The sequence below is a fragment of the Notolepis coatsorum genome (assembly GCF_963971535.1).
Source record: "Notolepis coatsorum genome assembly, chromosome: 1".
In the NCBI taxonomy this organism is placed as follows: Eukaryota; Metazoa; Chordata; class Actinopteri; order Aulopiformes; family Paralepididae; genus Notolepis; species Notolepis coatsorum.
This window is the reverse complement of record NC_140165.1, coordinates 49,922,528-49,929,894: the sequence shown is the minus strand read 5'-3', so window position 1 is coordinate 49,929,894 and position 7,367 is coordinate 49,922,528. Positions and strand designations below refer to the sequence as shown.

General features: G+C 44.2%; 1 pseudogene across 1 annotated transcript in view; it reads left to right on the top strand.

Moving 5' to 3' along the window:
• The window catches only part of LOC311240112 (E3 ubiquitin-protein ligase Midline-1-like), a 90,499-nt pseudogene that overhangs the window by 55,872 nt on the left and 27,260 nt on the right, over positions 1-7,367 (top strand). Inside the window, exons 3-4 of the transcript XR_014620985.1 lie at positions 1,634-1,741; positions 4,937-5,085. The product of XR_014620985.1 is annotated as an E3 ubiquitin-protein ligase Midline-1-like (transcript). The remainder of the gene's footprint in view (positions 1-1,633; positions 1,742-4,936; positions 5,086-7,367) is intronic.

Below are 7,367 nucleotides of genomic sequence, written 5' to 3'. Positions count from 1 at the left end.
ACACAACGTGTCAGCGTTTTTTTTTTATAGATGTTTTCTATACAGCAGAGGTGGGAGAGGTTGGCGCCAAACTATTTATTTACATGCTTTCCGGTGGACCAAGTCGACATGTTTCGAGCACAGAATCATCAACACATAACCACTGTTAATTGACTTGAAACGGTTAACCAGGTGGCTAATAGTGTGTGTTGGCTCACACGACGGTGAAAGAATCATATTAAAAGTTTATTTTGGGGGAGGGAGGGGGTAGGGGGGGGGGGGTGAGTCATGAACACTGTGGAAGCCTTGCAGGGTCTGCTGTAGTGTTGTTTAGCACTGGTGAGGAAATGAAGCAATAAGCCCCTGTAATATCATAAAAGACCACCTGTTGAGTGAGTGTGTACAGTATGTGTGTGTGTGTGTGTGTGTGTGTGTGTGTGTGTGTGTGTGTGTGTGTGTGTGTGTGTGTGTGTGTGTGTGTGTGTGTGTGTGTGTGTGTGTGTGTGTGTGTGTGTGTGTGTGTGTGTGTGTGTGTGTGTGTGTGTGTGTGTGTGTGTGTGTGTGTGTGTGTGTGCATGTGCAGACATGAGGGAGTGTATAACACACCTCATTGGCCTGGCAACATTCACGACAGTCTTGTCCTTAACAACTCCCCCTGTTATCGCCTCGACAGTCAGCAGAAAACTTTCCAAGGCGCTAAAACGTCGACTAGGAAATGCAAAAGGAGCAGGAACGGCACATTATTTCTATACCTGCGGTCTTATTGTGAAATTAAATTTAATGAACTAGTTATCGCCCGTTGGAATTGCTCCGCAATTCACCGAGTTACTCGACAGCACCGAGTTGAACGTCTGTCGTTCTCCGGGCGGCGCTGGAAGAGGCAGCCATCGTACGAGTGTTTCTGTTAAAGGAACACTACAACATTTTGGAGAGGCAGTTAAATCATTTTGTGTCCTGTACTGTGCAGGACAGTGATGCAACAGTAGCAGGACAGTGGATCACAGTGATGTAGCAGGACAGTGATGTACTACTGTGTACATTTTAACTAGCACTTACCAGCCTCGGGACTCGGCAGTTCTTGTGGTAGAAAAGATCGCTCCTGTAAATTGAAAAGCAAGCCCCGCCCCCAGCCTAGTGAATGAGAAAAGCCTGCCCCTAGTGGAGCAGGACAGTCCCTACACAGTACAGTACACAAAATGATCTAACTCCTACTGACATTTTGGAACATTAGCTTATGTCTTCTCCAGAGAGAGACAAGAAGGTAGAGATACCAGTTTCCTCTCTGTGCATTCAGTAGAAAGCTATCTGGCTGCACGTTAGCCTAGCTTAGCACAATGAATGGAAGTGGACAGTGCCGGTTAGCCTACGGGAGAGGTGTTAGTTGGACAATGCCTAGGCTAACCGGCACTGTCCGTCTACCAGGCAGGCATTGTACCTTTTCAGTCACTGACAAAATCAAAGACCGTTGACAGTCTGGAATGATTGTGCATTATTGTATTGCGTGTGATGACTGAATAAAACGACTACCTCTACTATCTCCATGTGTTACTGAGACCAGGAGGGCAAGCTAATGAGGGGTGTGATCTGTTGATTCACATCACAAATCAAATCCATCCATCCATCCTAATGATCCTGTCTTCACGTGTGTCCTCAGGTGAATGCGAACCGCCAGGAAGGCAAGCTGATGGAAGAGTGTGATCTTCTGATAGACATCATACAACAGAGGAGACAAATCATAGGCACCAAGATCAAAGAGGGAAAGGTAAGGTCGCCGTGACAACATGGGGTTTGAACCTTGTTCTATTTCAACGTTTTGCCTGCGGGAAAGAACTCATACAAATCTAACAGAGACGGACTCATCATTAGTCCGGAAAAAGGACACTCCATGTTGAAGCGTGTTTTAAAATAGATGTAGATGAAACAGACAGAAGGGGACAGTTTAGCCACTCCCTCATTCTTACAAAAATGTTTGCCTCAGAGTTGCATTACTGCCACTTATGCCTCGTTTAGCCAGGGTTTAGCCGTGCTGTGGGCTGTCTGGTCTCCACTGGCCAGGGTTTAGCCATGCTGTGGCCTGTCTGGTCTCCACTGGCCAGGGTTTAGCCATGCTGTGGCCTGTCTGGTCTCCACTAGCCAGGGTTTAGCTGTGCTGTGGCCTGTCTGGTCTCCACTAGCCAGGGTTTAGCCATGCTGTGGCCTGTCTGGTCTCCACTAGCCAGGGTTTAGCCATGCTGTGGCCTGTCTGGTCTCCACTAGCCAGGGTTTAGCCGTGCTGTGGCCTGTCTGGTCTCCACTAGCCAGGGTTTAGCCGTGCTGTGGCCTGTCTGGTCTCCACTAGCCAGGGTTTAGCCGTGCTGTGGCCTGTCTGGTCTCCACTAGCCAGGGTTTAGCCGTGCTGTGGCCTGTCTGGCGCACAGTGAGCATCTCCATTGTCTTTAGAACTTTGTAACTGAGCAGGTGATTACAGACTTCCTTGGGCCAAAGCAACCCTCATGTACACCTGGTAGCCTCACATCAGGCTTCACACAGGTGCCACACATAATTTATTAACAACCTACACGTGCTACACATCAATTCATTAACAATTTCCTACACACTATATACAAATGAATTCATGAACCTAAACCAATCAAACAGCAACACCAATAAAACCCAGAGCCATAATAACCTAATACATATATAAATGTATGTATGAATGATAAGATGAATGCATGTATGTATGTATGTATGATAATATGTATGAATGTATGTATGATAATATGTTTTAAATCTTTTTATTTTTCATGAGGTTTCACATTCAATCGACAGATCTACAGAATGTTCAGTGTCACTCTCATGAACAATTTTTAACAATTTTCCTTGTGCTCCCCACTCAATCCATTCTCCCATCTCTCACTCACACACTCACACTCACACACACTGGGACATACACACACGTACACGCGCACACACGCGCATACAGGCATACACACACACACACACACACACACACACACATACACACATACACTTGCCCACATACACACAAATAAACAATTAGACAACAAAAAAAAGAAAATAATAATAATAAAAATAAAGTAAAATGAAATAAAATAAAGGGACAGTAGGTAAATCATAAGTAAATAAGGAATAAGGAATAAAAGTGCAAATGTCGGTATTGTAAACAGTGACATTTTATAGCACCCAGTTGCTCACACCCGCTTATCGATGGCTACTCCGACAGAATATGTATGATAATATGAATGAATGTAGCACTCCCAGGTGTGCACCCTTGGTTATGGTTATACTGACGGTAAAGGAAATTAATGATGGGGGGGGGGGGGGGGGTTGATGTAGGGCTGTCGCGGTATGACATTTTCTCACCACAGTTTTGTGTGTGGCTCATCACCGCACTTTAAATATTTTTTTTAAATATATATTATAATACAATAACAGAAGGTAATGGTGAGTGTGTGAGTGTGTGTGTGTGTGTGTGCGTGTGTGTGTGTATGCGCGCTGCTCACAGTCAGTGACGGAGCCGCTCTGTCACATGGTGGTCGAGTTGTTACAGGAACACTAGAGAAGAAGACGCTCTATGCTTCAAATGGCCGGTCTTCAGTGTGACTAAAGATGGCCGACCATTTGCCTAAAGATCCATGACCATGCAGCATCATGGAGCTACTGCCCGTGCACATTGAATACATTTAATCCAGACTCCAGAAATAGAAAACTAGAGCATGTAACCAATCATTGTGCACATGATCGCCACACACTATAGTTTTCCTATTCCAGGACACAGACAGAAGCTGGCCTCGATTATTATTCGGGATGTTCGATATTGGCCTTTTTACCGATATCCGATATACCGATATTGTCCAACTCTTAATTTCCGATACCGACATCAACCGAAAACACAACATTATGCATACTTTTCACAATAAATAAAATAAGAATTTGTTCTTACTTGCTTGCCTGGGTAAATAAAGGTTACATAATTATTATTATTTTCTTTTCATTCAAATTGCATGGGGAGCATCTCAAGGGCCACTCAAACCTTTAGGCCAAATTATGAGGGCAGGTCTCACGCTCCTTGGGTTAAAGCCCCATCTGAGGTTACTTTCAAAAACACAAAAGTGTTTTCCTGTCGGGGCCGTCGTCCTCAGAAGACTCAGATTTCCCTCCTGAGCCGGACTCTCATCGTAACACTTTCACGATGAGGTGATGGTTCGTCAAAAGTTCTGCGGATTAGAGTCCAGATTAGTGTTGATTAAGTTCTGCATGGTCCAAACGGTCCGTTTGACCTAAATCCAGCTGTCGACCCCAATCCGTCTCCTTAAATCACTGTGAACGCAGAGGCATCAGAGAGATGGATGGGTGGGGGGGGGGGGTGGGGGGGGGGGGGGGGCTAGGCTGGATATGCTCAGTAGGATCCTAGACAACAACCTAATAATTAAATAAAATTAAATCTAATATCAATTATGCAGGTTTCAGTTAATCATATTTCTGTCTGGGTCTGTCCCTCCCTCCATCTTTTTTTCTGTAGGATGTGACTGGTGGTTTTATGTGAGCTGAACAAAATACTGTACCAGACTAGTCAGCAGCAGCCCCTCCCAAAAAAAGACATATTTTGTTACATTACAAAAATGTGGATCCTGCTAAATACTCTTGTAACTCCTCTCCTCTCCTCTCCTCTCCTCTCCTCTCCTCTCCTCTCCTCTCCTCTCCTCTCCTCTCCTCTCCTCTCCTCTCCTCTCCTCTCCTCTCCTCTCCTCTCCTCTCCTCTCCTCTCCTCTCTTCTCTTCTCTTCTCTTCTCTTCTCTTCTCTTCTCTTCTCTTCTCTTCTCTTCTCTTCTCTTCTCTTCTCTTCTCTTCTCTTCTCTTCTCTTCTCTCCTCTCCTCTCCTCTCCTCTCCTCTCCTCTCCTCTCCTCTCCTCTCCTCTCCTCTCCTCTCCTCTCTTCCTTCCTTCCTTCCTTCCAGTCTCAGAGGCTGAGGAAGCTGACCCAGCAGATCTCCAGCTGTAAGACATGCATCGAGAGGTCATCTGCTCTCATCACGCAGGCCGACCAGACGCTGAAGGAGACGGATCATGCTCGCTTCCTGCAGACCGCCAAGAGCATCACAGAGAGGTCAGAGGTCACGCGCAAATCGCTGTCCTTTACAATACAATTACTAGTCTGATCTACAGGACGTTGATAATGGTATAGATCTCCCACTGGCTCTGACTCTACAGTACCAATTCTCATCCCCTTCCACACTGTCCTTTAGCATTGCCTTGGGAGGGAGACATTCAAACAACCCAGAACCTTTATTTCCCCCCATCCATTGTAAAGGGTTCTAACGGGAAGGAGGGAGGAGGGGGAGAGAGAGAAGGAGAAACAGAGAGAGAAAAAGAGAGGGAGAGAGTGAAAGATAGAGAGAAAGAAATGGATGGATGGATGAAGGGGTGGATGGATGGATAGAGAGATATGGATGGAGGGAGGAAATTCTATGTTAGACTAGGAGAGCACATGTCTGATATTAGTGATATATACGACAACAACTATGGAGTTGCACAAGGGAGTTGCTTAGGTCCTTTACTCTTCTCCCTTTACATGTTACCGCTGGGTGATATCATCAGAGAACATAATGTAGATTTCCATAGCTATGCGGATGATACACAACTGTACATATCTGCTAAACCAAATGATACAGCGATTAGCTCCATTACAGACTGCTTACTGGCAATAAATAAATGGATGAGTAAGAACTTCCTGAAACTAAATGAGAACAAAACTGAAATTCTAATTATCGGCCCCAAAACTAAAAAAGAAACGTTAATAAAGAACCTAGGAGGACTAACCCCTTGGATCAAATCTGAGGTCACTAGTCTTGGGGTTATCATAGATTCAGAACTGAACTTCAATTCTCATATTAGCAAAGTAACGAAAACATCGTTCTTCCATCTCAGAAATATAGCAAAAGTACGACCATTTATTAATCAGAACGATGCTGAGAAGCTAATTCATGCATTTATATCTAGCCGGTTAGACTACTGTAATGCACTTTTCACAGGTCTCCTTAAGAAAACCACAGAGAGGCTTCAGCTAATCCAAAACTCCGCAGCCCGACTGCTAACTAGAACCAAAAGGAGAGAGCACATTAGTCCAGTCTTAGCTGCTTTACACTGGCTTCCTGTAACATTTAGAATTGACTTTAAGGTCCTTCTCCTTACATACATTACATTTACATTTACATACAAAGCTCTAAATGGACAGGGACCTAGCTACATCACCAACACTCTAATAAATTACACGCCAGCAAGAACACTGCGATCATCAGCTGCTGGACTACTAGAGGCTCCCAGAAACAGTCAAAAGAGGATCGGTAATGCAGCCTTTATCAACTATGCCCCAAAACTGTGGAACAAACTACCCCAAAACATCAGGGAAGCCAACTCGCTAGACATCTTCAAAAGACAGCTTAAAACCTATCTCTTTGGTCAGGCATTTCAATGGCTTACCTGCACTATTCTTACCCTGCCTACTTTTCTATGTAAATTTTATCTTATTTTACACTGCCTATCAAATTCATGTGTCGGTTATATGACTATTTTTAAACTGAATCATTTTAAACTATTTTTCACACTTTTTACTGTAACCTTGCTATTTACATTTTTTACTGTTGTTGTATGTCCGTTCTATTTTATAATTTTTAGACTATTTTTAAACTTAATCATTTTAAACTACTTTATTATTTGTATTACTGAATAGAGAGCCTATTAGGATGCTAGATCCTAATGTGAAACACTGTGATTTACCATACCCTGCTATGCTCACCCATGCCTGTATTTTTACTGTTGTGAAGCACTTTGAACTGCAACCTCTGTATGAAAAGTGCTATACAAATAAAGTTATTATTATTATTGGTACAGTGCTAAACGTGGGAAGTGGTATTGTTGTCCAGCAGGGGGCACTCTGTCCTCTGGTCAGTAACAATGCCCCTGTTATGGTGATAAGGACACCGTATAGCTGCAAGTGCCGTCCTTCGGATGAGATGCTAAACAGAGGTCCTGACTGAATCTCGGTCGTTAACCTCTTAACTGGCACCAACCCGGCCCCGGGACGTTTTAAGGGCGATTTGCCCACCGGCGCGCCACGCCACGTTGGCAACCTCTAGCTGCTCGGGTGTGCATATTTTTATACATATATATATATCGAATTAAAGCCCTATTTGTTGCCTGTCGATTGCCGTTTCAGGCGTCAAAATCCGTCAGCGGTTCTCGAGTTACATGCCGATATTTGAGGCGTGCGCCAAAGTACACGGCAGACTTTTTTATTTTATTTTACCACCCACGACTCCCGAGGCTCCGTCAATCATTTGGCGACCTTGAAAATTATTGGACAGGGTTGTAAACAATGAGTGTGGCTTT